The sequence below is a fragment of the Gavialis gangeticus genome, unplaced genomic scaffold (assembly GCF_001723915.1).
Source record: "Gavialis gangeticus isolate Ggan-Ray unplaced genomic scaffold, GavGan_comp1, whole genome shotgun sequence".
NCBI classification, from domain to species: domain Eukaryota; kingdom Metazoa; phylum Chordata; order Crocodylia; family Gavialidae; genus Gavialis; species Gavialis gangeticus.
The window spans coordinates 136,741,660-136,751,356 of record NW_017728992.1 but is presented as its reverse complement, the minus strand read 5'-3'; positions in this window follow the sequence as shown (position 1 = coordinate 136,751,356).

Below are 9,697 nucleotides of genomic sequence, written 5' to 3'. Positions count from 1 at the left end.
TAAAGCAATTTGGATGCCTAGCAATGTCTCTATCATCATAATAAAATGAAATCTAAATATCTATATGTTTGCTCCCCCCCACAGGGCAACATCCCCCCAACAGGGACCAAATGGACCCCACAGGGGCTACCCCCACCCCTCTACAGAGCTCACATGCCCAACCTGGCCCCATCCCCTGCCAGCTGCTGCAGCCCCCCTGATGGCTACCCCACCCAACCCTGTCCCCTAGTCCCCCCCACAATTTACACCCCCAGGCCCCCATGGCTGCTCCCTCAACCCCAGGCACCAGCACTTAAAAAAGCAAAAAGCCTCTACTCACCCTAGAAGCAGGGGTTGGGGTAGATGCTCTAGGGCCTCATGGCAGAGCCCCCCTGGGCAGCACAGGGCAGTGGGGTGCAGCAGGGCCCAGGCCGGTGCTGCTGGGGCTTTCATCATGCCCTACACTGTGTGAGCGGGGCCCCAGTGACCCAGACATCATCTGTACTGCTCGTAAGTGCCAGGGGGAGTGTTATTGTGGGGGTGCAGGGATTGGGGACCTATGGGGGGTTTGGGGGGAATGGGGCCAGGTAGATCAGGGATTCAGAGGGTTCAGGGGGCAGGTGAGGAATGGATCCAGGCAGGGAAGTGATCAGGGAGGCTTGGAGGGCAGGCAGGAGGTGGGGCTGTGTGGTGCAGGGATTGGGGTGGCTCAGGGGGCAGGTGGGGAATGGGTCCGGGCAGGGAAGAGATCGGGAGGCTGAGGAGGCAGGCGGGGGGTGAGATTTGGCAGGGCAGGGAAGGCGGGGCTGGGGTAGTGGGGGTCCAGTGGGCGTCCCCTTCCATAGTCCCCTTCCCCCTCCTCCAGCCCCCCGACCCCTTACTTACCAGCACTGGGGCCCTGCTGCTGGCACACACTGCCTGTCCCGCACCGGCAGGCAGTGTGTTTCAGCACTAAGTCGAGGGCCAACCACAGAGACACTCTAGCAGCCAGAGAGTCTCTGTGGAGAACGCCGGCTCTGGTTGCCTCAGGGCCAGAGAAAATGAAGTCATCAGTGCTGCAAAACTACCACAAAGCAAACCGCACCCTGCGGTGCTGAAAATGAGGGCTTTGACCTTAAAGGGACAGTACAAGAAAAACACAATATGACACAACAGTTTTGAAGTCTATGGAAATTTCTCCTGTCTTGTAGGTGGGTCATACATCTATCAAGTCCATCCAATGGGGAGTTACATAACAAGCACAATTCTACAGTTTGATTTCAAAGATAAACCCTGGATCATGACTTTCCCCATTCAGCGCAACAAACCCAGGGACAGTAGAATTACTAGGCCCTTTCCATCTCTTTTACTACTTAGGAGAAAGGGAACAGGAACGTAACACAGCCTTCCTGGGGCCAGTTAGATGTTGGCCTGTCCACCTGTTTCTGGGCGGGCACCAGAATTTTTCACCAGTGGTAATTTCTTAGCTTCCTAAAGGAAGGCTTCTCAGCACACCAGGAAGCACTTTTGACTTAACAAAGCTGAGCAGCTAGATGCCTACGCTTCACTGGGATATGGAAACTGAGCTTTCCTCCACCTATCTGCCCTGTAGGTCCTCATCTTGTAGGCACACTGACAGCACTGGGCCCTGCACAAAACTCTGCTGCCAAATGCAGAGGTGCCCATGCTCTTTTTTCATACAATAGCTTAGTGGCTAGAGCACTCACCATGTGGGGGGCAGGTTCATCTCCAACGTTGCATTTAGAATCTCCTATTACACAATTATATTAATTGTTATGGATGTTAAGTGCTACAGTTTTCTGTTGCAACATGTTAGTCCTATGGTGTATCTAGCCTTCAGCATGTTCTTCTGAATTCTCAGGAGGCACACAACCTGGCAGAATTAAGTCCTCATTACAGGAATGAGTGTGGAACTCATCATTGGCAGTCACTTGATATGAGGATGGCAGGCTTCCAGTAAATAGGGAACATCATCAGTGAGCCTGTAGATGACTAAGGAGGCCAATCTGAGATCCATAAATTTGACTGCAAGTGTGGCAAATAGTTCCAGAAAGAAGTATTCAAATTTCTATATAAAATAGATCCTGGTGATGTCAGGTCACAACTCTTTTCCTCTATGTCTCTTGTCTATCTACCTCCATAGCAAAATGAGTTTATTCAAATGATTGATTCATAGATTCATAGATTGTTAGGGGCTGGAAGGGACCTTGCAGATCATTGGGTCCAGGCACCCTGCTCAAGGCAGGAAGACAACTGGGGTCAAGTGACCCCAGCAAGGTGACTGTCCAGTCTCTTCTTGAAAAGCTCTAGGGTAGGTGACTGCACCACTTCTGGAGGGAGTTTATTCCACAGTCTGGACACCCTGACTGTGAAGGAGATTTTCCTGGTATCAAGCCTGAAGCAGCTTTCCAGGAGTTTGTATCCATTGGTCCTGGTCTTCTCCGGGGGTGCCCTTATGAACAGTTGTTCACAGAGTTCCTGATCCACTCCTCTGATATAACGGTAAGCTGCTATCAAGTCCCCTCTCAGCCTTTTCTTCTTTAGGATAAAGAGGCCCAGATCCCACAGCCTTTCCTCATATGGCTTGCTTTGCAAGTCCCTGATCATATGGATCTCTCTTTTCTGGACCCTGTCAAGAACTGGATGCAGTATTCCAACTGCAGTCTTACCAGTGCTGAGTACAACAGGAGTATTGCTTCCTTAGTTTTACATGAGATGCATCAGTTGATGCATACCAGCGTGTTATTTTCCCTGCTGGCCACCACATCACACTGATGGCTCATATTCATGCGATGGTCAACCATTACCCCTAGGTCCCTTTCGGCTATGGTGCAAGTCAAGCTGTCACCACCAAACCTGTATGTATGTTGAGGGTTGTTTGCCCCCAAGTGAAGCACCTTACACTTAGAAGTGTTAAACTTCATCTGGTTCTGGTCTACCCAACTCTCCAGCCTGTCTAGGTCTGCCTGTATCTGCAAACTATCTTCTGACATGACAACACTGCCTCATAACTTGGTGTCATTTGCAAACTTGGCCAGCGAGCTTTTCACTTCCCCATCCAAATCATTGATAAAGATGTTGAAAAGCACCAGTCCAAGCATGGACCCCTGAGGGACACCACCGGTCACTTTGCACCAGGATGACACAGATCCATTCATGAGAACTCACTGGGTCCTACCATGTAGCCAGTTCCCCACCCACTGAACTATCGAGCAGCTGAGCCCACAATCTTCCATTTTTCTCACAAGGATATTGTGGGATACTAGATCAAAAGCCTTTTGGAAGTCTAGGAATATAACGTCTACCTCATCTCCCATGTCCAGGTGGTGATAGACCTGGTCATAGAAGGAGATGAGATTGGTAAGACAAGACCTACCCATGACAAAACCATGCTGCCTGTTGTTCAGAATCTTACCTTCCACAGGCGTATCGCACACAGATTCTTTAATGAGCTCTTCCAGGATTTTTCATGGGATGGAGATTAGGCTGATTGGCCTATAGTTGCCTGGGTCTTCCCCCTTCCCCTTCCTGAAGATGGGCACAATGTTGGCCCTCTTCCAGTCATCAGGGATTTCCCCTGTGCACCATGAATTCTGAAAGAGCTTTGCCAGGGGTTCTGTGATGACCTTAGCCAGCTACTTCAGTACTCTCGGATGAAGTCCATCCAGTCCTGCTGACTTATAAATGTCTAGCTTTTCTGGTTGGTATAGCACCTGATCAGCATCCACAGTGGGAAAGCTGTCATTCCTGGCATGCCCCCGATGAGCTTTATCTCGATTGTCTTTCCCATTGGTCTGGTGAAATACCGAAGCTAAGTGGGCATTCAGGAGTTCAGATTTTTCCTGAATGTTAATTACCAGCTGTCCTGAGGTATTAAGCAGGGGTCTCACCCTTCCATTTGTTTTCCTTCTACTGCCTACATACCTAAAGAAGGACTTCTTATTGTCCTTGACTCCTGTGGCTAACCTAAACTCAGTTGCTGCCTTGGTTTTCCTGCTCATTTCCCTACAAGTGCTGGCCACTAATGTATAGTCCTCCTTGCTTAGTCCCTAGCTACCACTGTGCATACACCTCTGTTTTCTTTTTTAAGAAGATCACAATGTCCCTATTAAGCCAGGAGAGCTTGTAAGTGCTTCTGCTACCTTTCCTTTTTGCAGGAACAGTTTTCATTTGTGCTTCAAGGATCATATCCTTGAGCAACAACTACTCTTCATTTACCCCATTCACCTGCCCTTCCTCCTCCCGCATCACCTCCCCTCCTAATGCTCTGAGCCTGTCTAAGTCACCATTTTTGAAATCCAGGACTTCAGTGTCACTGGTTGATGCCTTGTCATACATCATGGTGCCATTGGCGATGATTCAATACTTGAGTTTCCCAGGTATTGCATCTAATATATCTCGCATGGATTGCAAACTTGACGTTGTGGAGTGGTTTGTGCTACAAATGACCTTGAGAATAATGTCTTCTGGACCTGGTAGGGTCATCCATGGTGACAAAGTTGAGACTAACAGCAATTCAGAAAAAATAAAAGTCCTCAACAATAGGCCAGATGGATGAAGGAAGAATATTTTGCAATAGATGCAAAGACAGATGAAGGCTGCAGTGGAATAGAAACCTCCAGTTGTCTAGATTTTCCTTGCCATCTGATTAAAATTTCCTTCCATCAAAGTACTGCATGGTTGCTGATGCACAATGACATCCTCACATTAAAAGAAGAAATGGACAGGCATCTTCCTTAAATAACAAATCCTACAGCAATGAGAAAATGGTAAAGGGGGCAGATACAAGTGATTACATAAACAAATTTTCTTCTATACTTTGTGTGGCCTATTATTCCCAGTGGGTTTCTCAGAGAAATCATCTTGGCTTCCTAGATACAATTACACAAATTATTGTTAAAGGTTTGGCAATAAAATATCAAACTGAAATCTTAGATTTCTTTCTGGTGTTTTTGTTTCTTTATTTGTTCTTAAATCTTCCATCATCATTATATGATTTCTGGATTTTACTTTGTGAAGAATAGCATTTTATGTGCAACTGTCAAAGTGTTAGGTTCAGCATAATCTGTTCTTTGATGGAATTTTTTTAATACTTGATTCTAAAATATTTTATAAACAATGGTAGAAATGTAAATTAATTCAATATTAAGTTCACATAATTGAAATGATATAATTCAAGAATTGCAAGAGTTACAGTTCCAGGAGCAACAGAAACTGAGCCATATTGTACAATGTGTTTCATGGTATTCTTTCCAACATAAATATCATACAATTAAGCAAAAAGACAGCTATACAAATGTATAACATATACTCAAACCTAATTGAGCTGATATACTGAAACCTAATTGAGCTAATTGCTGTGGAAACTTTGAATTTTGAATTGTCTGATTTTCTGTGATTGTGACTACATCCACAGTGTTTCATATACCTAAATATCTGGGTTTACACATGGATGTGTATGTACCATTTATTTTAAAGAAAAACATGGGGAAATCATTTTTTGATTAATAATGTTAGTTGAAATGGCTTTGATAAGGTTTTCTTATTCATACCCCATTAAACAGCTGTGGTACAAGAAGGATGATTATGGAAGAAGATATTTTAGACACAGATGAGTATATAGCATTTTTAGAAGATCTGATGCTATGGTATGTTATAAAAACTGTATTGACACTAATTTCAAATGAATACGACACAACTTGTGAATACATTCATTCAATAAAACTTTTATACCACGCATCTTGTGTTCTCACTGATAGATATACACATAAAACTCAGCATTCTGTCCATTGGCTTAATTCATCCTGCTGTGTTCTGTAGGAAAGCAGTTTGCATTACCTAGGAAAAGCTTAATTCTGTCTAGAATAAAAGTATCTTTTATCTATCCCTCCCTCTCCCTCTCTCTCTCTTCTAAAAGACTAGCCTAGCCTGAATCCAGCCAATAAATGAAAGTTCCATGATTGCAAAAAGTCCACTGAATAGCAGTAGCCTCCAAAATAGTTGCTGATTAAAAGCAAAAGTAATTCTTGTAAAATTCTCTCCAAAAGAGAAGGAAACATAAAGTATGCAATAACAAATACATGATAATAAAAGATATTGTGATATTACTATAATAATTATCCTTATAACTATTATATTTATTATAATAATACTATCAGGTGATTATGATTATGCTTTAGTAGGGATTATGGAGACCTGGTGGGACTCCTCACATGACTGGAGTGTAGGTATAGAGGACTACACCCTGCATAGAAGGGACTAGGTGGGGAAGAAAGTTGGAGGCATTTCTCTGTATGTGACAGAGCAGTATACCTCTTTGGAGGTAGACATCGGCTCCAAAAATGGACAGCTTGAAACCCTCTGGGTCAAGCTGTACTGACCAATTAATAGAATTAGACATATACAAGTCAGCAGGACTTGCAGTGCTGAAGGAGCTGGCCGAAGTTATTGCAGAACCCCTGGTGAAACTCTTTCACAACTGGTGATGCTCTGGAGAAGTCCCTGAGGACTGGAAGAGGGCCAATGTTGTGTCCATTCACAAGAAGGACAGGAGGGAGGACCTGGGTAACTATAGGCCAATCAGCCTAACTTCCATCCTAGGAAAAATCCTAGAAAAGTTCATCAATGAGGCTATCTGTGATAAGCTTGCAGAAGGTAAGATTCTGAATGACAGCCAGCATGGCTTCATCATGGGCAGGTCTTGCCTTACCAACTTCATCTCCTATGTCCAGGTAACTCACCACCTGGACACAGGAAAGCAGGTTGACATTGTATACCTAGACTTCCAAAAGGCCTTGATCTAATATCCCATGATGTCTTTCTGAGAAAATTGGAGGATTGTGGGCTTAACTCCGAGACAGTCAGGTGAGTGAGAAACTGGCTGCAGGATAGGACCCAGAGAGTCGTAGTGAATGGACCTGTGTCACGCTGGCGAGAAGTGGGCAGCAGGGGTGGGTGCTCAGTCCAGTATTTTTCAATATCTTTATTAACAATTTGGATATGGGGGTGAAGAGCTTACTGGCCAAGTTCACAGATGACATCAAGTTATGGGGAAGCATGGTCATGCTTGAAGACAGGCTACAGTTACAGGCAGACTTAGACAGGCTATCAAGTTCAGTGGATCAGAACCTTATGAAGTTCAATGTTGAGAAATGTAAAGTGTTCCACCTCAGGATGAGCTGGCAGTTAAATGCTGTAGCCACTAGGGCAAATACTACTCTGGCATGCATCAATTGATGCATCTCCAGCAAAGCTAAGGAGGTGATCTACTCAGCACTGGTGAGACTGCAGCATTCAGTTCTGGGCACCACACTTTAACAGGGACATGGAAAAGCTTGAGAGAGTCCAAAGAAGAGCCACCCACATGATCAGAGTCTTAAAATGCAAGCCATATGAGGAAAGACTGAGGCATCTGGGACTCTTTAGCCTGCGGAAAAGAAGGCTGAGAGGGGACCTGGTAGCAGCTATTCACCAGGGCACCCAAGGAGAAAACCAGGAGTAATGGCCACAAACTCCCGGAAGGTTGATTCAGGCTCAACATTAGGAAAAACTTCTTCACAGTCAGGGTGTCCAGACTGTGAAATAAGCTCCCTCCAGAGGTGGTTCAATCATCTACCCTGGGAATCGTCAAGAGTAGACTAGACAGTCACCTTGCTGGGGTCACCTGACCCCCTGTTATCTTTCCTGCTTGGTGCAAGGGGCTAGACAGAAAAAGGAGCAATGGTTTTAAATTGCAGCAAGGCAAATTTGGGCTGGATGTTAAAAGAACTTTCTAATCATGGTAAGTACTCAATAGGCTACACAAAGAGCCTGTGGAGCCTCCGTCCTTGACAGTTTTAAGAGCAGGTTAAACAAACAATTGACTGGGATGGTTTAATTGATTTGGTCCTGTTTTGGGCTGGACTAGATGGCCGTCTAAGGTCTCGTCCATCCCTACTTCTCTATCATTCTAAATCAGAAATCATGCCATTGAGTGCAGTGGTGTAAAACTTGTGTCAGTGAATGGAGAAACCAGTTACATAGCAACTGATGAGTGGATATAACAGAAAACTTTAACAACGCTGAAATTAGCCTTAATTCATTTTATTTTTTAGTTATTTTTTCCTATTCCTCATATTCAAAAGAATTATCAGACAGTAGATTTGGAAAAGACCTATTAGATCATTAATCTGTTCTTGCCAGGGCAAGACTGCTTTATTTAATACATCATTTCTTGTCTTTTGTTCAGCAATTTCTAGTGTTTTTGTGGCTGACTTATCTTGCACTTTCATTGTATTTGGAAAAAATGGTGTGTGTTGGAACTATTCCTGCTGTGCTTTTCTTTTCTAATGTTTGGCTCCTAGGACCACTTTCTTTTAAAACTGGGATAAAATAAATTTTATGTTCCTTGCTGACTATTAAAGGACTGTATGCTTAACAAAAGGAAAAGTTTAAATAACAGTTCTAATGACAGAGTGCTAGAAAATGTGGGAGAAAGTTTATTTTGGTATCTAAGGAGGACCTCAGAATTACAAATTTCAAGGATTAAAAAAGAATGTGACCAAAAGCTGGGTTAAGATTGCCAATAGATAATCTCAGCTGCGGGTCCCTAAGAATATTCTCTAGCTAAATCTAAAGGACCTGTCTCTCTCATCACGATACCTGTTCTAGCTGCTACCTTCCATATAATTCACCTTTTACCCTCCTTCTCTGATTACTCTCCGTTCTTTGCTTCAGTGGCTTTCTGCCCACTGCACTCTCTTCAGTGTCTCCTTTAATGATGTCTCCTTATTTGTTAAGGTTTTACAGGTTCAATGTTTCTAATGAGGTTTAATTCCTCAGTCTCTCAGTGTACTTGTCTACACTTACCTGCCTCTGAGACTAGAAGTTCCAGGAGCAATAGCAGCAGCAAGCATCAAGCTACCATAGCACATAAATGTCTGGTGACTGTAGCTCCATTCAGTAGTTCTGATGCCAATGCATCACATGCTGTACAGAAGCACCAGAAAAAACTACAGAAGTTGGCAGAAGAAATGGGAGTGTCTACACACATCTCTTGCTGCCTGCTTGACAACACCAGGGACCTTGCTCCACTCAGCAGAACTGGTCTGATTTGGCCAGCTCAAAAGTAGGTTCTGCCACAAGGAAGCTTTGGGAGTGGATGCATTCATAGTTCTACCTCCAGCACGTTCTCTAGTGTCAACAAGGCCTTAATTCCCTCCAATGCACTCACTGGTCTTCTGTGTGTTGATGTTTCTCAAACCCAATTTTCTATTCCTACCACGATTCTTGCCTTCTATCCTGTGTTACATCTCTTGCTGGGTCTCTGATATCACAACTTAAATATTTAGCTACTGTTTTAAATTGTACTACCTTAATCTCACTCTCTGCTGCTACCTGCACTGACAAACCCCATATCTTTCCCATTGTCAAACTTCTCCCCAATTATTTTTCACTGCTTATGGTATGGTTTTAGCAAAAATGATAAATTATACAAATGTTGTTATTTTATTGTGTATATGTTTTTACCTATTTTATTGTCTTGTTTTAGTGAAGGATGCAAATAAACTACTAACTAAAATAAGCATAGATTTTCTCGCTACTTTGACAACTGTACCACCCTCTTACCTTGCATTCTTGCCTTGTTTCTTCACCTTCCAGGCTGTACACTTTGCTGCTGATAATGTAATTTTCCTGTCCTGTCCTACCAGCCACAATAGCTGTGCTGCTCAAACCAATT